Below are 22,147 nucleotides of genomic sequence, written 5' to 3'. Positions count from 1 at the left end.
CAGATGCACGAGTCTTCCTAAATTGTAGTTCATCAGCTGTGTTTCTATCATGCAGAGGGCTCTGGCTTAGATGGGGCCTGGAGGGATGGAGCGGGTGTCTGTCCCCGAGCCTCTGTCACTGTGTTCACCGGGCTGCAATGCAGGTTTGGGCAAACAGAGCACAGCAGCCCCAGGAACAAAGCCGCAAACTGCAGGGTTTGGGAGAAGCGGTGGCCTTGGCACACCAGCAGCCTGGTTGTTCTCAGGGTCTTTGAGATATCGCAGGAAGGAGCCGCAAAAGCTTGGAGGGAGGAGTGGGGTGCGCTTCGCTGTTGTTTACGGTGGGAAGGGTCCTTGAAAGTGCACAGAGGTGGCTCTGCTTTGGTGCGGTAGAGAAGAGAAAAGCATGAGATAAATGCAGGAGGAGGAATTGCACAGTGGAAAAGCAAAGGGATTAAGAAGAGATCTCCATAGCACCGTTCCGGGCAGAGATGCGCTGGGGTGAGACCGTCTGCCGAGGCCAGAGGCCGGGCTGCTGCAGGAGCCAGGCTGTGAGCGGACTGGGGACCTGAACCAGGATTTCAGCAGGTTGGGGGGATGCAAGGGGCCGTAGTCTCGGAGCAGCAAAGCCCATGCAGTTATTGTGCTGGGGTCTAGCTGGGGAGCAGGGCACGAGTTGCAGCTGTGGTCCGGCTGTTGGCAGCAGAACTGGGAGGTGGGGGTCACAGCGATCAAGGACCTGTGGGGGAGGCTTCCTGGGGGCAGGAGGGAGAGAGATGAAGGAGAATTTTAACTGTAATTAGGCTGGGTTCAGGCCTGTGCCTACACCGCAGGACATAAGTGGGAAATCAGTGGCACTGGAGTAGCCTAAAACTGCTTGATGCGTTCCACAGGGCAAGAGGATACTAAGGCTAAATGCTGGTGGAGGTGGTTATGAACGGCTCGTCTGTTCGCAAGAGGTTTGCACTGAGCCTTATTGCAGGAGTGAGATGATGGCCTGGAGGAAAGTGTGGGAGTAGTGCTGGCCTGTGCCCAGGTGCGTGCGGACCCGGCCGAAAACGCCCAGCCCTGTAGAGCTGGCTGCATGCAGCACGGGGTTCGGTGCGTGACGGAAAAAGCAGCGCTGGAGGAGCCTATTAGTGGGCACCTGGCTTGAAAGAACACAGCTGGAGAAGAAGCTGTAAATGCGGGGATGACGGGAGGCTACACAATACGTGTGTGGTGTCACATGCATGGCATGGCCTTGTGGTGTTTCTCTAGGGCTCCAGAGGACCTCCATGGCCCAAGCTGCACGAGGAGTGCCGTGAGGCTGTTTCCGTGTGAACGGCCGCAGTTTGAGCGGGATACGTGGGCTGCACGTATGGCATGTCCTGGCTGCTCCTCCCTGGCCGCAGATCACACCCTTCTCCCAGCAAAGGGGGGGGCTGGCCGCCTCCTTCCCACTGGGAGCAGGGAGATGGAGACTGCTTAGGTTTAGGCTGGGTGAAAGGGGCTTCCATAGCAGCAACTTCTGATGGAAAGTCCACAGAAAGTGGAAACTAGATCAAATGAATAGGCACACCTCCGAAAAAAGCAGCAGCAGGACAAAAGCATTGTGAATGAGACCAAGACGGCAGCTTTCCTCTGCCTCCCGCAGAGGGAAACTAATGGTGAAAGTTGCCAGAGCGTTTCACAACCTCAGCATCTGTTGTACTGCATGCTTGCAGTTTTCTATTTTGGTTAATGCTGTACGGGCATTGATGATGGTGTGGGCTCATGATAGAGATCCTTAAGTAATTGGGTGGGATGAAATTAATCCTGAAGTGCCCAGAATGATGCCAAAGATTTTTGAGCACCAGTTTGTTCTTGGCTTCTTTCAAGGGCTCCTGAGGATGGCTGAGGTTACACAAAACTGAAAGGGCAAACCTAGTACTTGGCTCTGAATAACGGGGGGAAGAAAATAGGAACTGCAGGGCAGGGTAGCTTATCTCTGCTTTCAGGGCTAAAGGAGCAGCTTGTGACTGCCTAGGGGATAACAAGGCCTTGTTAAAAACACAGCATGCTAAAGCAAGCAAGTCTTCTCCAGTAACATGGGGAGGGGGGCCAAGGGTGGGTAGGAGCAGTGGATGACCTTGTAGATAAGGTTTCTGATGTCTTGTTACTTGATGCTGTGAACAAGCCAGAAAAAGTGATGTAGGTTGCAGCGTGACATGGTTAATTATCAGTAGTTTGTTTTTCCAAATGATTGATTTGGAGAACATTGCAGAGTTGGAGACTTGAAGAACTTCCCAGATTCTAGGGAGGTCAGGAAGGGTTCAGTGGTGTTTTGTCCTGGTGTTAGGATGACTTTATAGCTGCCTTAATGAACTGGATGATAGTGGAGGACAGAGTCGTATAAAAGTTGCAGGTAACAGCAAGGTGGGAGGGTTTCAAGTGTGCTGGAAGATGAATTTCAGCTTGATTTTTGAGAGAATCCCTCCTAGATCAAAACCAAATCCTGTGTGATTCCCTAAAAACACACGTGAATATGTATGGGAGCAGTCCACTGCATGATTGCAGGAAGGAAAAACCTGCCAGATCCTGCTCCTGCAGGTGACCGTCCCCACCTTTTTTGAAGGAAAATGGGGCTTTGTTGGTTTTGCCAGCAGGTCAAGAAATAGGAGGGGAGATAAAAGTGAAGGTACCGCATTCAAAGTTGAGAAAGGCTTATGGGAGATCCCAAGATGAGCAGGGTTTTCTACTTCGGTGCTGTTGGTTGGGACGTTGGGACAGGAGCTGCCATAATCTGGCAGCCAGGGCTTGCTCTGCTTCTGCTCACCATGCTGCCTGGCCAGGGATGTGACAGGGGTGTCTTCAGCTGCTCCTCCTCTAGCAGGCTGCTGGCGAGGGCTGGGATGTAATTCCCTGCACCTGCTGCTTGGGAACCTCTCCAGATCCTTCCAGGTTGTGATGAAGTGGCTCTGCGCTGCTCCTTTCCAAGAGAACAGCGTGATGGATGCGTATCTGCTGAGACAAGTCGGTCTGTGTAATGTCAGTGGCTTGCGGAGTTAACAGCCAGTCCTGTAGCGTTGGCTTCCTTCGAGTGTAAATCTAGATATCGCTGTGATAGTTGGGAAATGGAATTTGAGTTTGAGCTTACCTTTGCTCAGTTCCAATAAACAGCTATGGGTTGAAATGCTTCTTCTGATTGGGAAGAGGCTTTTCACTTTTTGAGTCTTTCCTGAGCTAGGTGGCTTTCAGGTGAGCACCACAAGGAAATATCCATGCTTCCGTTGCACCTCTAAGCATTTCCAAATATACCCCTGTAGTCTCAGAGACGAGCAAGGGTGTTGAACGCAAAGTGATGGATTTCTCAGAGCAGTAAGAATTCTTTCCCCCAATGACTATTTCTTTTCGAGTCATGGTCTTGTCTATAACCAACTGTTCTGGTAGAGCTCGGGACAGAGGCGTGCTGGTGGCTTGCATGTCTTCTCACATGATATTACTGTTTATTTTCACGTCTATTTAACAGCATGAGGAGAGATGCCGTCCTGGCACCGCACTGTTGTCAAAGGCCCGCTTGCAGCCAGCTTCACGGTGATGCGGACTCTCATGATGTTCCTGCACGCATCTAGGGATGCTTGAGCTTTCTTCAGAAGGCTGCAGCTCCAGGAGCCTTGTGCCTTTACCTGAGATAGCGTGGGCTGGGTGCTCCTCAAGAGCTGGCTGAGAAACATAAATGTTGTGCTTTGCTTACCAAGATATTGTGTGCAAAAGCTAGCGCCATATCCATCTGCTGAAGTCTCTTTGCAGTGTCAAACACTAAGCAAGCTCCTCAAGTCCCCACCAAGCCTTGTTTTACAGAGTTGGGGAAAGCCAGGTAAGCACAGGGAGTTTATTTTAACATGGACAAACTGTTTCAGCCTTGGGAGCTCTCCAAGCAGATGCCAGCTACGTGGAAACAGAGGAGCTTGCTTGTTCCTGTGTGTCTCTTGTGCCCTGGGCCTCAAATTCCACTGCGCTGATGGCACAGCCAGAGATCCCCTTGCTGGTTTCCAGCCAAGGCGGCGATGTGTCTTCCTGCCTCTGTATTTATTGTACCTGCATATCCATCCCAGCTCCTCCACTGCCCGTCCCAGAGTGCACAAACACAGACCCTGTCACCTCTGCTCTGCGGAGCCTGATTTTTCATCATCAAAGTTACCCTGAAGGGAGGGAGTTTGCACCAAAAAGCCTGCGTTTCTTGTTGCTCCTGGTTTGCAGCCAGAAGGCCTCAACAAGCCACCTCGCTGCACGCCAGCTGGCCAACAGAAAACCTCCTGTCAGCCCACTTGCTCCTACAGGCAGTGTTAACCCAACAAATTCCACAAACTTGCCCATAAAATGTGATTAAATGAGATGCCCAGGAATGTATGGACCCGTAACGTTTTGCTGACTGCGCAGCAGAGCCCGATGGCTTGTCTGAAAGCTTCCTCCTGTCTCCTCTGCCTTAGCACGTTGCAGGTCCCTGCAGGAGTCTCTCTGGCTGTCCTGGATGGGGTCAGGGCTCTCAATTTGTTCTTCTTCCCTGCTTGCCAGTCCCTTGACGGAGACTGCCTCAGCTTGAGCAGGAGGACCTCCATCTCAGGGAGTTGGTCTTTGCTTACTGAAACCCATTTCTTTCAGGACTGCCTTTCCACAGCTTGTGGATTCAGAAGTGCTGAATCCATGTCAGAAGAAAAAGTGTTTAAAGGTGACATTTGCTTCAAGTTCCAGCTGTTCCTCCGCACGTGGGTGCTTTCGTGGGGGCTGTCACTTCCTCAACCTGTCTTTTTATTTTTTTGTCTCTGGTGGATGGTGTTGGAGCGTTCCTTGGCTGCAGCATGCAAATCCTACAAAATCCCTTGATCCCCCTGTCTAGTTTCAGACTTGTTTATGGAACAGAGTCTGTGTAGATATTAGTGGCTGGGTTAGCAGTGGAGGAGCAGAGATGTGTTGCAGCATCAGGCTGGATTCTCAGTGGTACTTGGCATAGGTCAAAAAAAAAGAAATCATGTCCTGAGGATTGCTCAGAGGATGTTCCAGCCCCGGCCGCTCCGGAGGCAGAGTGTGGCTGAGCTGGGTAGCCTTAAATATGAAAGGCAAGTTTGAGCTGTGATTTCTTGGCCAGTTATCCACGTTGACTTGGCCGTGAGACCTGACAGCACAGCCGTGCGTTTGGTAAGCTGGTGTCTGTCATCTGGCAGGGCAGTGCTGCAGGTTTCCTCCAGTCTTGTGCTCCGTCCCCTCTGTTTACGTGAAGCCAGTGGGGAAATGCAGTGTTAACTGATACATTGATGGTTATCAGAGCTGTTTTGCTTTTATTTAATCCAGACCTTTCAGCCTCCCTCTGTCTGATGGAACAACGTGTGACCGAGCACGGCTTGTGCCTTGTAGGAGCGATGACGTGCTTGGGAACAAGTGACTTTCTGCATCGTCTGCCACGGGCTGTTGACACAGTGTCACTGATGTACCCTGCTGATGGACCCCATGCTTTTCCCTCCAGACTGTGGCGTGGCTCTGTGTTATGTTCAGATCTGCCAGTAAAATTTCTGGGAGGCAAGCTAACGCAGCGGGAGGGGAGACCTCCGGTGGCCTGGTACAGCACATCCCAAACTTGCCCTGCTGCCTGGGTGTGCTATGAAAGGCTGGGGACCTCTGGATGTCAGCATCTGGGGCCCGCCTGCAGGTGCTGGGATGACTTGGGACAGCTGTGTGTGTCCTCTGCCTGAGTCCCCAGTGGAGCAGAGAGCTCTGATGCACACCCCTGAGAGCAGCGAGATGCTGAGACTATTTCTGTTCTGATGGGACTTCGCTAGAATTCCCTGGGGTTGTGGTTCTGCTTTAATTATCCCAAATCTTGACGCCATATGTTAATTTCCAAGTGCTTTGCTCAAGAGAAGAGCCTAGCATTTCCCTATAGGTTCTCACTTCATTAATGTATCGTCAGCCCATAACAGAGCATTCTCTGCTATTAAAGCAGCCCCAAGGCAAGACAAAACTCCTTGTGGATGCCAGTAGGCCTGAGCCAAGACCTCGAGGAGCCCACAGCTGCCTTCCTGTTGAGAAATCTGAGATCGGAGATGGTCATCTCTCTGCAAATCCTTTTTTCTTCACCTTTTCCTTCTTTTTCCTTCTTGTTTAAAAGAATGAAGTATATTCCTTTGTATAGAGGAAAATTCCTGCATGCCTAGCTTCTCCTGTGTGTGTGGTGCTTTCACATGGCTCATTTCAACCTGGCCTGTTTTGGTGTTTCCAGGTCAGAAGCAGGAGGACATCACCACCCCCGGTCCCTATTAGCGAGGGCCTTGTTGGCCATAATAGAGGATGCCTAAGGCATCCTTCCACCTCTCCCACGCCAACCTTCTTCTGCACAATTCCCCTTTTCTTCCCCAAGTGAAAGAGCTGCCTGAGGGCTGCGGGGTCACCTGGCTGTGGGCATGAGCCCGGGGATATTTTGGGCACGGGCATGCGAGGGCTGGGTGCGCGCTGTTTGCCTGGGAGATGTATCGGGGCACTGTAGCTCCGCGAGGACCTTGCCATGTTACACAGCAGCTTTGTGGCTGAGCAAAAATAAATGAGTGACTTATCCCACTGCCAAGGACCATCAGTGGGAGGTCAGTGTTTGATATTTCCACACCCAAAAAAGCAGCCCCAAGCTAGAATTACAGTACAAAATACCCATTCAGACCTCTCCAGCCTTCTGTTTTCATTGACTTCCATCCCCTGCTTGTACACACAGAGTCCCTTCCTTTCCAAAAGAAAACAGTATTGCTGATAAGGGACACTTATCTCGGCAAGTCATTACAGAACAAGCAAGCTTTTGTGTTTGCATCTGATTCCTGCCACAACGTTAACAAACTCCTCGTATGGAAGCTTTATTTCCCACTCTAAAGATGGCCCTTAGGGTAATATGTGAGGTGCATTATATATCTCATAAATACTTCCCACAGATGTTTCTTCCTTCCTTAAAAAAAGAAAAGAAAAGAGAGGGGGTGACTTCTTAAGATTTCAGTGTTCTGTCTGTTCTGCAGGGTGCTTTTAAACAATGATCCCTGGCTCTGCTGCACATGGATATTTACCCTTCCTGTGCTCTCTGCTGGGATGTTACTGCCCTTTGATCCTCTCGAAGCATTGGCCAGTGCTGGAGTTTTCTCTCTCGTTGAAGTGGGTTCCCATTATGAACTGAAAGCTCATCCCCAGTTGCAGCAGCTCAAATTCGGTGTGCTATTTCCCTCTGCAAGTGCTGGGGCACAGCGTGTGCCATGGGTAAGTACTGAGGTACTATGATTATAGATCGCCATAATAAAATCTGTGCTGCAAAAAGGATTTCCAATCTAACTTAAGTGCTCAGCACCTTCTGAGGTAGACCCTAGCACTGAGGACTTTGCAGAAGAAAGGTCTTTCAGGGCAATTGACGACTGATGTTGGCTTTCTGTAATTCTGTGGGCCTTCCGATCGAGGAAGGTCGGGCTGCTTTCCAGGTGCCAAGGGAGCTTCCTCTGCAACCTGGGGAAGGGGCGATAGAGAAGTACCACCAGAAACCCAGCAGTCATGGGGCTGGATGTGGCCTGCCTGCGGAGCTGAGGTGAGATGAGATCTGTGCTCAGTGGGTGCGGTGCTCCCCACAAAGCCTCCACCAGTTGCACGGCGTGAAGGCAGAACTAGTTCAGGCCGAGTGGCGAGCTGGTTGCAGCCCTGCAGTAAGGGGGTGGGAGGCAGCTCTCCCAGCATGGTGTCAAGCAGCTACTCCGCATCAACCTCGTGCAGCCAAGATCTGATGCAATTCTAACTTTCGTTATGTACGCAAAACAAATTGGAGTGGGCTATAGCTATCCTTGACAAATAAACTAAAAACAAGAGCTGGTTGGAAAACGTCCCCCATCCCAATGGGATTTTTTTTAGGCAAAATCCCAGATCGGAATATTCCAGTTCTCCCGCGTGATGCTTCTCATTATGTTCCTGCTCCTCATCAACAGGCTGCCTCGCTCGCGCCCACCGCTCCCTGGTGTGCTCCTGTCGTGGTCCCCGTGTCGCGGGAGCCCCTCGCAGCAGCGTGCGGGATGCTTCGTGCCTGGGAACGCTGCCTGGTGAGGAGCAGAGGGACCCTGAATAACTGATTACAGCTTCCCATGAGATATCGCGTGCTCTGGGCTTTGTTCAGAAATTACTGATGTTCCTTCGGAAGGAAAGGTCACACAACTCTTAATGTGAACGAATTTTTTCATTAGGAAAATTTCTTACGGATTTTCTATTTTGTTTTCCTTTGCTTGCCACCTTTTAATTAAAACAGCCCCGTTTAAAACAAACCACTCTTTAAAGAAGTTCTGTTGACATATTCAAAACTCCCCCCGTCTTAAATCCTTTTAAAACAAGGATTAAGTCTGTCCACTTCCAGATACCTGCCCAAATAAATGAGCTTGCAATGTACTTGAGTTCAATAATGTGGACTGCTCTGGTCAAAGGAGAATTTCTAAAGCCATCAGTGAAGTGTTCCTGGTCAAAGGAGATACAAACAGCAACCAGCTTAGTGTAGGGTGTGTTGTACCTGCTCGGGATCTTCTTGGGTCAGGCTGGTTCTAGCAATGTGGAAACAGAGGTCCTAAGCTGATGCATGTCCTACAAGCGTGCATACCTGGCAGATCGTTCTACGTGGTGCCTGTAAAGGTCTGAAAGACCTGAGTCAGTTCTCATGTACCAATCATTTTCCTGTGATATATTTGAAAGTCTGAATAATTTTAAACACTTCGGTAGCCTTCAGAGGGATTACTGGCATGCCGTGGCGTGTAGGCTATAGCTTGCCGAGCTCTTGGTGAAAAGCTGCATATGTTTTTGGCCTTGCATTGGAAAAGGGAAACTGAAAACATGGTAAATGACAGAGCTGGGACCACGTCCCAGAAGGCTGTATCTCTCGCTGCCCGTCTGTCTCTCTCTTATCCACCCTGGTGTCTGCATGTTACCCTTCTCTGTCTGCGGCTAATTGTTGCTGTTACTCAAACTTTGATAGCGTAGTGACCTTGGAAGAAGCCGACTCTTAAAAACAGCAGTGTTATGACATGTTGGATTTCTGTTTTCTCTGGTATTTGTACCTTCCTCTGCATCCCGGTTCAGTTCCAACCGATTGCTCAGCACGGGGAGCTCGCCCCGTCGCTGCAGTGGGGGCAGGACGTGGTTGCTGCAGGTACCAGCCACCTCTCGGTGGGGGAATTGCGATGAAGGCTGGGCACGTGCATCTGTCCCCTCTTGCTGAATTCAGCGTGAGTATGAGGGGAACAAAACCACAACCTATGATACTTCTGAAACAACTCCTTTACTAATTTTAACTATTGCTGGCAGGAACAGCTTTCACACCCTTGTACACGCTGTACGGTGTTAGCAGTAATGATTCTCTACTGTCATATAATCTAATTGCAAAAATGGGCCAAATTCTGCTCATGGCATGAGGCCAGAGCAGAGAACTCCAGAGCCCTAATCTCCCTGGCTTTATATCCTTCCCTCTTGCATCTACTTTTTTCATCTCCGATGAATAGAAGGCTTCATCTTTTTTAAACTCCAGCAGGACAACACACATGTGGACTGACTCTACCACAAACTCCTCGGTAACACTCTCGCTGTTTGGGGGAAGTAAATATGTGAATTTCAAAAGTCTTTCTGTGTGGAGAATCTGTTTGGATTTGAACAGGAAGTGGGGAGCAGGCATATAGGTAGTAATATTAATGAAGTTTTTTATAAAGACTTCATTCAAGGCTTTCAAAGAAAATATGACTCTTATGGGACCCACAGTTTATCTGCCAAGTCCAAGAATCTGGTTGGAATTTAAAATATATATTTAAAGGTCTCGGAGAAGTAGCAGATTAGAAAATAGAGCAGCCTGGGAAGGGCACATGGGAAATTAGTGCCAGAAGAGGAGATGGGTCCTCGGGGGCCAAGCTCTGCAGCAGGGTGCTGAGCCACCAGACAATAAATGCTTTGCTTGGCCATGGAGTGGCAGGAAGAGGGGGTGACTGGTGTAAATCCAGTCACCTCTTCCAGCTCTTGTGCCACGTTCAAGTGGTGAAGGCTGTCCAGAAGGCCTCCTGCTGATGGATGTGTGCTTTCACAAGACCTTGAGTTCAGACTCCTTCCTTCTTTCTCCCACATGGGAGATGGCTGCGTTGGCTCGTTTTCTGCCTTAAAAATGCAGTTAAATACTTTCGGTTTATAGCCTTTCTTTCATTGAGGGGTCCCAAGGTTGGTTGTTGTGGGACTGGAGGACAAGAGGTTGCAGCGGTCAGGTGAACTGGTCAGGAAGGAGGGGTGTCTGGCAGGGAGCAGCCAGGGACAGCAGCCTGGCATTTCTGGTGGGCCTTGTGTGTCCCTAAAGGCCCTGATGTGTCTGCATCATTACTCGATCTGAGAATCGATCTGAAAAATCTTTTGCTTATTTTGGGGAGAACGGGCTTCCTGACAGGGGCACAGAGGTTTCCAATCATCCTGTCCAAGTTTGAGTGGCATGTTTTATGATATGGGAGGATCACAGGTCAGGAGGGCTTGGTCCCTCATGGTCCCTCCCAGCCTTTATTTTTCCTGGGGCCGGTAGTTGGTTTCCTAATCTGCACTGGATGGTGATCAGAGACCTCTGCTGGCTTGCCCGTTCCCTGTGTCTCAACCCAAGCCATGGTTCGTTGATGCTCGAGTGCTTCCAGATGTCCAACCCGTGTCCCCTTTGCAGTGTGTACCCACAGCTTTCCCCAAGCCTCTCTAGAAGCCTGGGTTGTTTGTTTGTGTCGCATGAAAGCCGATGTATGTGTTCACTGCTTTGGGTCAGATGTTGTTAGCTTGGAAAATAAGCAAACAAGCAGAAGCTTGTGAAGGATCACTTTCCAGCTTGGCTGTTTAGTTAGAAACCTGTGTACCGTGGCTGGACGGCCGGGCCTTGCACGCAAGGTGTCAGGTGTGGCAGTGGCCCCACCAGAAAAGCTTTGACAGATGATGTGCAAACGCCCTGTTTGTGATGATTTTACTCTTACCTGGCAGCGATCCCCCTTGTTTGTGCATTGCCCCTGTGCTTTGCATTCCCGGAGCAGGCAAAGTACTGTAACTTCAGGCAAATGGCAAGAGCACAAAGCTGCACGCTGACCTTGGGCTTGTTTAGAAAAGTCAGCAAGGCTAATTTGGAGTGAAGGCAATCTCTGTGCATGGGTCAAAGACCCCAAGACTGTATGTAGGAGTACTCAAGGACACATCTGTCCAGCCTCATGCTCCTGTCCCTAGCAAGAGCAGCCAGGAAGAGGGTAATGACCTGCACAAAGTGATAAGTTTTCCCCAAAATATGTTTTTCTGGTGACTTGATTCTAGGGGCTTCCTCAGGCACTGATGGTGCCTTTTGGATTTCACATTTAATGATTGATTTTTTCCCATAGTTTTTTGCCATGCCCCGTAACAAATGGTTTCACAGCTCAGCTGTGCTCCGTGCCTTACTGCAGGGCTGCTTTGTGCTCTGTGTGAGGGCATTCATGTCTCCAGAGCTGTGCCTGATGTGCAGACCTGTAGGAGGTGATGGAGCTCATTACTCTGTACTCTGGATGTGATGCTTTGGGGCCATCAGTAGCAGTTCAAGGTGGCAGGGCTGGTACCATGAATGTCAGCTGCATTGAGCTCTCGGTATTTCTTTCACCTGGTATCTCTGTTCTACCTGTTCTGCCGTGCTTTCACCTTTGCTGGGTCCCGGCCATGTGTTGCTGTTTAATGCAGTGGCTTTGAGGTGTTAGTGATAATCCTCTTTTCTTCTCCCAGCCCCGCAGTCTCACTGTAGCACAACAAATCTGTCTGCTGCAGAGGGATTTGCAGGAAAACTCTGTCTCTATTTAAGCTGATGACAAAGCTCCTGGGGGCTTAGGCTGTATTTACATATGATCACAAGACCATATTTCAGTGGCAGCAGGAACAACTACCTGGAGAACAGGATCAGGCTCTGTCAAAGAATTTGTCAGGTTTTAAATAGCAGCAACAAAAGGAGGCTCCCGTTCTTCTGCGTTTGGTAAGGAGGCATCAAACAGCACGACCCAAAGTACATCTTGACTGATGTACTTGCCTTTCTTTTCACCAAAGAGCACATCCTTACACTTCAAGTCAACGCAAGACCAAATATCAGTGTTTACATAACAAAAATAACGCGAGGATTTTTGCTTCAGCATCAAATGAATGGAAAGTATTTCCAAAAAAACATGACTTGGAAATAGATAATAAAATTAGTGAGCAAGCTGCTCTCATGAGCAAGCCTACAGGGATAAGTCAGGATTTTTTTTTTAAAGGCTAAAGTAAACTCTGTGAAAATGCCCACCCTGTTGAAGGAGGTTTTTTGGTGACTCCAGTGGCTGAAACGCCCAGAAGAGGGTGGATATTTTGGCGTGCTGGACAAACAGAGGCTAACAGGAGCAGCAAGCTTGTGACTCCCTCCGTGTATAAACTGATGGTGATTCATCCAGGTTTTCATTTTAATAGCAAGGCCACCAAGCCAGCTAAAATACATCTGAGGTGAATGCCATGGAATAAAAGGATCAGCTCAGGACAGCGGAGCGGTGATGGGATGCCAACGCCCCGTGGTGGGTACCAAGACTGGAGGCTTGTCCTACCAGCGGCCGGGTTGCCAGGCACAAAGGAAAGAACGGGCAACTGCTGCTGCTTTGGCAGGGACAGAACAAAAACAAGCACTGAGCAGTCCAGCCCTTTGGATTTTCATCATTTTTGTCTACCTTCTGTTAAGTTTCCATAGGCTTAAAAACTGGAAACAACCTGGGGCCCTCTTCTCCCCCACATCCCCAAACCCGACTATTTCTGTGACTTGGCTGGGGCCAGAGGAAGCTATTTCAGTAGGAAATGGTTATTTTAAGACAATCTAGAAAAGGCAATGGCTCTCTGCCAAATTAATAACATAATGCAACTAAAATGTTGCTTTTCGTGTAATGCTTCCAGGGCTAACACAAAACCAAAGTGCAGGGAGTTTATGGGGTCACCGGTTGTTACCCTGCGTGTAGCGGTGCTCCCCGTTCAGCTGCTTCACCTCCTCCTGCAGCCCAGGATGTCAGGGGCTGGAGCAGAGCTGTTGTTTCTCCACTGGCTTTAATTCTAGCCAGCAGAAAGGCAAGTGACGCATATTTGAAGGGGTGACTTAAGGCTTTGGACCTGCTGAAAAAGAGCAGCTTGCCTCCTGAAAACTGAGCAGAACTGTAATCGTGGCACGCACAGGATTTCAGATCTCTTGGAAATAATATTTAAAAATTTGTATTTACTTCAGAGAGTACATCTGAGCTTCTGAGTGGTGTTAAACAATATCCAGGACGTGTGAAGGGAGAAGCAGTTGTAGGAAGGGCTGCGTGGCTGGCATACAGATGAGCTCTGAGCTATGCTGCTCCAACCTTCAACCAAATTCTGAGGGATCCCTTTCTCATGCTGCTTCGTGAGACAAAAGTACACATGAATGTTGAGGTAAAATGAATATTAAGGACTAGAGACTGAACCCAGAGCTGTCCAGCTGTTTGTTCTGGATACAGGTTGATTTTTCGCATATATCTGAATGAGATTTCAGCTCCAATTCCTTGCTTTTTTTTTTTCAATGTATATAAACGAAGAAGGTGTTTATTGCTGAAGGAAATGCAGTGGGAAGAGCACAATTTTTTTTGGCTTTCTGTCTGGTCTCCACAACAGTGAGAGACTGTGAAAATACAAACAAATCTTTATTTCTGGACTAATTGCTTAAAGCCAGGAGCTTGCAAAAAGCTGAGAGTAACTTGATGCAAAATGCAGTTCTGTCACCCTGCTTTCACACTCCTCATTTCTCCATACACTTCTGTTCCCTCTTTCATGTTAGTCCTTCCCTGCAGCCCTGTCCAGGCTATTGAAACCTGTAAGCTCATCCAAAAACTACTGAAAGACACAAAGCTTTCTTTTGACTTAATGAACTTTAAGTACGTAAGGCCTAAACTAACATGGTCCTGCTCCCAGCCCATCTGTGGAAACAAATTCAGACACCAATTCAAATGCTGGTTTGGAAGCACTTTTGACCGTTTACATAAAACTCTGAGATCCTCAGGATTTTGTTTTCATCCTTAACACTGCAAAACAAGCCCTCAGCAACAGAGGAAGACGGGCTGATTTGATTCGTTTGGGGAATCTACCTTTTTGTCTGAATGTTCACAGGCTGGACTTGCAGATGGCAGAGCCGATGCCCTGTTCCCTCTGCGTGCCTTTGAGCTGGATGCCAACCACCTCCCCAGACCCCTGCTGCTTCATTTAACTAGTTGCGCTGGGGGGGAAAAAGGATCTTTTTTTTTTTTTTTCCTCCCTGTCAAAACATTGTCTGACACATTTGGCTTCTGTTCTGTTTTGTGTAGCAAGCCAGTCCTGGTGCCTCCAACCAAGTGGGACCTCCCAATGCAGACTTCTCCCACGGAGGTAATGCTGCTGATGTCTGCCCTGCAGACAAGATGTGAAGATGGGCTCCTCTGCTAGGACAGCACCCGTCCTTATCCTTGTGCAAAGGCTTCCACGGTCTGACCTCTTCCACAAGACAGTGAGTGCCCAGCTTAACTCAGTGGGAGGAAGCGATTCTAATTTAATCATCAGTTGGATTTTAAATGAACTTTACGAGTAGATTGTGTGAGTTAAGGATATCATCATCAGTTCAATAGCAGAGCTAGGGGCCCTCATGTACTTTCAGGTGTGGAAGAATGGTGAGGGCGGGGGGATTTTCCAGACAGCCCCGCCAAATGTGTTCATCTCGGGTCCACGGCACAGAAATGACTCTGGAGGAGGTGGAGAGCAGCCTTACTATGGAGCTTTATTATGGGACAGATTTTGTCATTTTAGGCATTGAAGGAGGTAATGGAAAAAACCTCCTGTGATTGTGTTCCCTTGCCTCTTCCTCTAGCCTCCTTCCGACCCACATACTCACCTCCAACCAGAGCGCTGGAAGCACCCAAAGGGAGCTTGGTTTGAAATCTAAATCTATTCTTTTTTCCCCTCTTCCTAAAGTCTGTGTTCTTCCACCAAATATAGAAGATCCCATTGGCTTCGGAGACTCAAGGCTGGGGAATCGCTTTGTTTTAAAATAGTTTTTCTAACTGACGCTCTAAGAGGCTATTTTTTTTTTTTTGCTTCTGCTCTATTAGTTTAATGCATTAATTTGGCACAGAAGAGGTGGAGCCCATAATATCCTGTTCCTGAGGAAGGAGTGCTGGGTAACACTGTGAGCCACTGTTCCAAGCATGGGCTTATTTACTTTAATTAGAAAGTGCACTTGTTGAGTCGTCAATTAATTAGGTAAAGCAGCACCTACTGAGAGCAGATGAAAGAGCTACTGTGTGAGAGGAAGGAGGGAGGGGGAGACATGAGGGATGAAACGGGAAAGATAATACCAGCACTGGAACGTAAATGCTGTTGGGGATGCCAGAAAGAGATCACAGGTACAGCTCTGTTAGGGTCTAAATTGGAGTCACTGTGCCTAGACTGGCTTCAGGTACAGATCTTTGGGATTATTTGGAGTTGGTCTGCAGACTGTTTTATAGGGGATCATTGACCAGGACTTGGGGATGGATTTACTTTGTCCTGACCCAGGATCTGCCCAACCTGCCGTGTTCTAGAGGCTGCAGGTCAGGCAGGAGTATCTTGACTAACTCATGGTCTTTTGGCTGGCAAAAGACACAGCAGAATAAGTGCATTAACTTGTTTTAGAGAGGAAATAGTTCATTCTGACTTAAAAGACATCTGAATGTTCTTTGCTGTTTCATTCCCTTTCTCTCCTTTTGCATTTTTCTTTGAATATATCCAAAATTTCAAAGCAAACAAGCTAAAGTCAGTTTTGAAAGAAAATTTTCATGTTGTGATTCCAGAAACAGACTATTAATACCAGATGTTTCAAAAGTCATAAATGTTTCCCAAAAATAAGGAGACTTAAATGATACGTCATGCGTAGTCCTTCCCTTCTGACTTCTGTAGTGTGTAGGACTTGTCTCACAGATACGCTTGCATGAAATGAAGTAGAGGTTTTGGGGGTTTCCAAGCAGAACTTGAATTTCTTGCACAAGAATCCAAAGGCCGGGGTTTTAAGCAATACGCCGAGCATCATGAGACTTGTGATAAAATCAGGCAGGGTTGCCAATTTTAAACTTAAACCCATCTCCCCATCAAAAAGGTTCACTTGAACTTCAGCCCAGAACCAGTGGAAGAATTCAGTGGAGCTGGGCTGAGCCTTGGGAATGACCCTTCGCCTGGCAGCCCAGTGCTTGTGGTAGCTTTAAGCAATGTAGCTAATCAAAAATGCGTTCAGCTGCTGGTCGCGGTGCTCTCCAAAAGAGTCTGTGTTGACAGATCAATACTCTGGCGCGGGACGCAGATAATGGGTTTTCTGTGATCTTCCGTGCACAGGAGGCTTTTTTAAACTCCCCTGGAACATATGCGCAGGAATGTTTCAGAGCCTTCGGATGAAATTTTATGCTCTAGTGATGACTACGCAGCAATTTCCAGGGAATTGTAATAACATAATAAACCAGTCTTCTCGGAGGTTGAAGGAACCTTTCCTCAGCATTTCTGAGGTTCGCTGTCATTCCCAGTCTTTTCCATGCAGAAGTGCAAGTGTGGTTCCACGCTGGATAAAGGCGGTGTTCGTGGTGGGCAGCAGGAACACTGCGAGCTGCTGTAAGCCTTTTCCTGAAACCTTGGAATATTCCTAACAAATACATTTGTGTAATGGCACAGGATTAGGTAATGGCAGTCTTTGGAGCCTGACTCTGCTTAATGTTCGCTTCACTCATGTTCCACTGTGCAGTGTCTCTGAAGACAGAAGCTTGGTGCAAGAGAGAAGCTTTTGGCAAATGAGGCAGTGAAATGATTACTATGAAAATACGAGCACTTGGGGGAGAGGGTTGGGTTTGTGCATGTTAAAAATTAGAAATTTTTGGAGTTGCGCTTACTGTCTATGAGTATAAGAGGGACACATGGCTCTCTTCCTGCCGCTCTTCTTTCATTTCTCTCTTGGCTTCGTGAATGTTACAACAAAATCTGAACATTCGGATCTGAAGAGTCCCTGCTGTCTGTCTGTTTCCGTGCTCAGCCCAGCTGCTTTAGCTCTCTTTGCCTGTTATGTCCTTGCGTTGCTGATGCTTCAGCCTGTAAAATGCTGCGGTCCCTTTTATTGACTCCATTCCATCAGTGTATCCTGAAGCCTTTCCTTTCTTTTTTTACTCCAACATGCAATTTAGCCTTAAATAATTATTGTGACCTTAGAAATAAATAAATAACTCATGTATAACTTTGTAAATCATCCTTGGAGGTTTTGTATGACAGAGACAACTTCTGAACCATAATGACTGAGGTTTCCGAGGAAGCACAGGGATTCAAATCCAAACCTTTCATTAATTTTAATGAGGAACAGAACATGTGGGTGTACATCTCTAGAAGTGCTTTAAAATACTTAACTGTTAATGTGTGAACAATCCTGCTTCAACGCCCCCCCCCCCCCCCGATAACACAGTCTCCTGAGCTGATACTGCTCTTCTGGAGAATAATAGCAAATGTCAAAGCAAGGTTTGCTCCCTTCATGGAAGAGGACCCTGTGGTGTGGATTGTTGAGTGGTTTGATGCCCCACCAAACAGGAGAGGGAGACAAAAATAATAATAATAATAATAATTTCAGCCTAGAAGCATTACCTGGGCTTCTGGCATAACCTTTGCCTTCGGAATTGACTCTGAGCTGAAGCCAGAGCAAAAAGGAAAAGATCTTCTGCTAACGCAGGTCTAGAGCCTTGCGTGTAACTAACAAATATCCCCACCACAGACACTTCTTAGCTGCAGGCCCACCTGCACTGCAAAAAAAAACTTGGAAGGCATGTAACTTTGGAACTGGGCGAAGAGGTTTGGATGAATAATTTACATGCTAAAAGTTGTTCACTCCAGGTCAACCAAAGGTATTTGTGAATTTTGCCCAATTCTAAGTGCTTTTCAGCTGGGTAAGGAAAAGTTGAAGCAAATCCAGAAGCTTTCTCCTGTATTTGCACATCAAAGTCTTACTGTCTCCATTTCAAAAATTGTTTTTTATTAACTTTGAAAATGATCAGAAAGTCCTGGCATGCTGTGAAACCGCAGAATCACAGAATGGTTTGGGTTGGAAGGGACCTTTGAAGGTCACCTAGTCCAATCCCCAGTACGTGGGGTTTTGTAGTACCCCAGGTACTGCTGCTTTCAGCGCCAGCATTGCCCGTGAGAACAGCCTGACTGTGCTGTAGACCTGGCGCAAACCACTAAAAAAGCTTTCCTGCTGGTATTATTGGTATTTCCACGTTTCTGAAGGGGATGCAGTTTTTCAGCTTTTTATTAATTTGATGCAACTAAGACAGTTTTGTTTGAGCTAATTGGGAAACTCATTTCAAGACCAAATCAAACCTCCCCTTACACCTTTGGCACCAAAGCGATGGAACCCAGTGAGGTTCTACCAAGTCCTACAGCAGCTAAAACCATGTACATGTGCAGTAACTTCGGCGATGGGAGACAGAGAACTACACTTCAAACTCTTCATTGAATAGAGTTAATCTCTGTAGGTTATTACAGTGATCCGAATATTTCTAGCAATGACTTGAAGCGGAGTCTGTCTGGTCCATACGCAGTGAATTAAACAAGCAGTCTAAAACTTTCTAACACTGCTTCTCTGATTTGTCTGTACTAAAGGATTTAAATAGGAATGGATTTTTTTTAGGGTGGTTTTATATTTTTGGTGTATTTTCCCAAGTTACCACCTTGAAAAGAGTTGCCTTCATTGAAGTACCAAAGCTAGATGCCTTGACTCATGCAGTTGGTCACAGGTAAATTCAGCTTGGACTTCAAATGTCAAACTTTGAATTTGCACACTGTTCAAGGTTGTTAGAGACAAAATATTCATATTTTCTGAGATGAAGAAGCTGCCGTGCCTTCCCAAAAAAATAAACGGATTAAAATATTGCATTTACATTGTCAGGAAGCCATTTTCATTCAGTTCTACTCAGTTTCTGTGTACCAGGTTGGGTTACTGGGACACTGAACTGAGATTGTGTGGATTCAGCTATAGATTGTAGGGAACAAAGTCTCACAAAGGTTATCGTGTTCTTTTATTTTCGAAGGCCAGCAGCAATATCTGAAGATGTGCTGTTCTAAGACATTTTGATCAAGAGCTAGAAAATTAAGCCCATTAAAGTATTGATTGAGGCTCAGTACTGAAGTAGCTGCCGTTTGATTTAGAGGAACAATTTGACTTTGCCCTTCTCTGCTGTGAAAGTGGAGCAAATTAGGAGTGCTAGTACTGGCCCTTCTGCCGCAGGAATATCAAAACAGAGCCAAATAGCCCCAGGCAATAGGCTGCCAAGTAGTGGAAAAGGAAAAAATTCATCTTTAGTTGTGCCAAAAAGCTAGAGACCTTGAACGATGCTGCTGTGAAAACGAGCATCCTGTGTGGACTGTGTGTTGTCCCGTGAGAAGCTCCTGGTTGGCACGGCTCGTTCACATAGTGGCATGCCGTGTGAATCATGTGCAGCACCTGGATGCTCAGCGTTCCTTCTGGAGAGAGTGCCAACGGGTGAACCTAAGTGAAGAGAGAAGAGTTTAGGAAGGGATGTGAGTTTCAGCAAGTGTGCCCACAAGAGAGTTTGGGGGGAGAGATGTCTGATGGCAGCAGGTCCCTTCTTGGGGGCCCCTCAGGAGCAGAGGGTTGTTCCTAGGAATGCGTGGGTTGCTTCTTGCAGGTGTAGCTGTCTCTGGAAGGATGAGCTAACCACCCATCGACTGTGGGCATGGGGAGATGCTGTGGTGTGGCCCTGGGAGAGGAGATGCTCCGGAGCAGGAAGATGCCTCGAGTGCTGGTGCCAACCTCCACCTGAGCTTGGGGCCAGCAGAGCACCAGAGCTTCCCGAAACCTCTTCCGCTTCAGCTTGAGAAAGAGAGAGAGAAGTGCTTTAGGGAGGGGGAAAAAAATTTTTTTTTAATGCTATGGGATGTGCACCATGATGTTGTCCATGGCAGGGTCCTCCCAGCAGGCAGCAGCCTCCTTTTCTCCATGGTCCCAGTGGCTTTGGAGGCTTGCTGCAGACAGTCGCTCCTCCAGCTCTCGCCATACAGCAACAGGCGCCCGGGTTTTGCTCACCTGCAAGCACCAGCACACCGCCGGGGTGCCTCCAGTAAGCCCATGTCGGCTGCGATGTGCCATCTTAAGACTCCATCGTTCATGCTTAATTGCTCACCAAGTCACAAGGGGGCACCCATGGCTAAAGCTTTAATTATCCATGGAGAGCTGCGAGCCTTCGTGTCCCGTCGGGGGCTTCCTCTCGCCCCTCGGCAGGCTGGGGCTGCGGGGCTGCTGCCTTGCAGGGGGAGCAGGGGTGGCCGCAGATGCGAGGAGAGGCAGGAGACTCTGAAGTCAGGTCTTGGCAAGGTGAGAAAATTTCCAGTTCCCTTCTGTTGGGAATAGGGGAGAAACCCCAAGACGCTTCCTTTTGTCTGGAAGCGTAACTGAAGTCTGCTAAAACCATGAAATAATAAGGTAGGACCATTAAAACGATCCTTTTAGGCATTTTTTTTCCCTCCAGCCAACGTTGAATCCCTTTTAGTTCATGACAAATTCAGCACCAACTGTTACACTAACAAAAGACAGTCCTTTATAATTAAAGACAGCTTCATATTTTTGCAATTCAAGGATGGAATTAGAATTCTGGAATAAAAGTGAAGCTTTCTAGTGATCTTATGATGTTTATGTAGCAACCTAGAAAGTTATAGAGTTTTTACAGTTACATAAGAACTTGAAAATACCCACAAGTAAGCCGGTGCTTCTCTGAGGATTGAGCTGTTATTGTCTTCGTTCCTCTGTTTATTTTTAAGTTACTGATTAACTCTCAGTACCGCTGAACATCTTTATTCCCTCGGGCCCCTCCATAAGAAACGTGGTTTTCTGCGTTTCTAAAATGGAAAGTTGAATGGACATCTTGGCTGTCTTTCCCCCACCTTCACCCCTTTCTCCTCTCTGGACTGCGCTGACTCCACATCTGTATTAGCGTGTCGTTCCAGCGACATTACGCATCCCTGTGTGTCCTTAAAACTGCGGCTTTAGAAACTCACAAGATGAATTGCGTTGGCAAGCAACACCGACAGCACTAGTAGTTCTTTCCTCCCCAGCTCCAAGAATGGAAAGAGCTTTTCCCACTTTGATCAGGAAAAGCCTGAGCAAACAGACAGGCTCTGGGGCGTCCCCTGGGGTCACGGAGCAGGAGGCAGGGACGGAGGCTTGCAGCAGGGGGTTGTGTGCTGGGAGCCTCCTGCCTCCTCCTGCTCCAAGGCGCACACATCTACAGACTGTCACTCACGCTTCTGCTGATGGGTGTCTCACGATAAGGTAAATGAGCCTGGAGAAAGTATTATGCAGGGAAGAAATCCTGGTTCTTCCCGGTGAGAAATCTGCTCGCTGCAGGAGCTGGGTGCCCAGAGATTCCCACAGCCTACAGCTGCACCCCTCTGCTCACCTGGCACACAAGAAACCCAGCAAAAGCAGAGGTTTCTAATTGCCCTTTTTTAATGCAGACCCATCTAATTTCTGCTGAGGGAGCAGAAGCTCTCGTTAATTTGGAAGTGGGAGGAAGGAATGTGTAATAGGTACGGAAGCATGGATGTACTCCACGCTTGATTTTGTAATGGTGGAACAAACTCTGGGTTTGTATTTTGGTGCCTTATTTTGTTGTTGTTGCCATTCTTTACATGTTCTGTCCAGCGTGAATGAAGTTTTCTCTCGGAGAGTGGGTCAAAGCTAGAGCCATCAGCTTTTATCAGGCAGACTCTCCAGAAACGAGTCACCGTGATATGTTACTGTGCAGTCTGTAAGAGAAGTGAGGTAGACCAGGAACTTCATGGCTTGTGGGACTGGGGACTAGAGTCCCCTCGGGGCCCTCTTTCCCCGGATCTTTAAAAATTTCAGCTGTGGTGCTTTCAGCACTGGGAACGTTTTCTTTGCTCTTGCTCAGCCTGAGCCCAACGAGGACCCCGTTTGGGTGCCTGGCATTTCTATAATGTTTCAAATAACAGAAGGAGGTTGGACACGACCAGCCTTCTGGTACGGTGTTCTGCTGTATGCTCACACATTTATGAATGCAGGTAACCTTTGATGTGTGTGATGTAAGAGGATGTTAAAAAAAATCTATTGCAGTTT

General features: G+C 47.8%; 1 protein-coding gene across 3 annotated transcripts in view; it reads left to right on the top strand.

The window, feature by feature from the left end:
- Positions 1–331: 331 nt before the first annotated feature.
- The window catches only part of COL27A1 (collagen type XXVII alpha 1 chain), a 188,039-nt gene continuing 166,223 nt past the window's right edge, over positions 332–22,147 (top strand). Inside the window, exon 1 of one of the 3 annotated variants that reach the window (XR_013941014.1) lies at positions 332–567. The gene's annotated coding sequence lies outside the window, so the exon portion shown is untranslated. The remainder of the gene's footprint in view (positions 568–22,147) is intronic. The other 2 variants (XM_080562480.1, XM_080562479.1) reach the window with 2 other exon arrangements.

This window comes from Anser brachyrhynchus (genome assembly GCF_964034855.1).
Source record: "Anser brachyrhynchus genome assembly, chromosome: 19".
NCBI classification, from domain to species: Eukaryota; Metazoa; Chordata; class Aves; order Anseriformes; family Anatidae; genus Anser; species Anser brachyrhynchus.
Note: the sequence above shows the minus strand (reverse complement) of the source record. Positions and strands in the feature narration are given on the sequence as shown.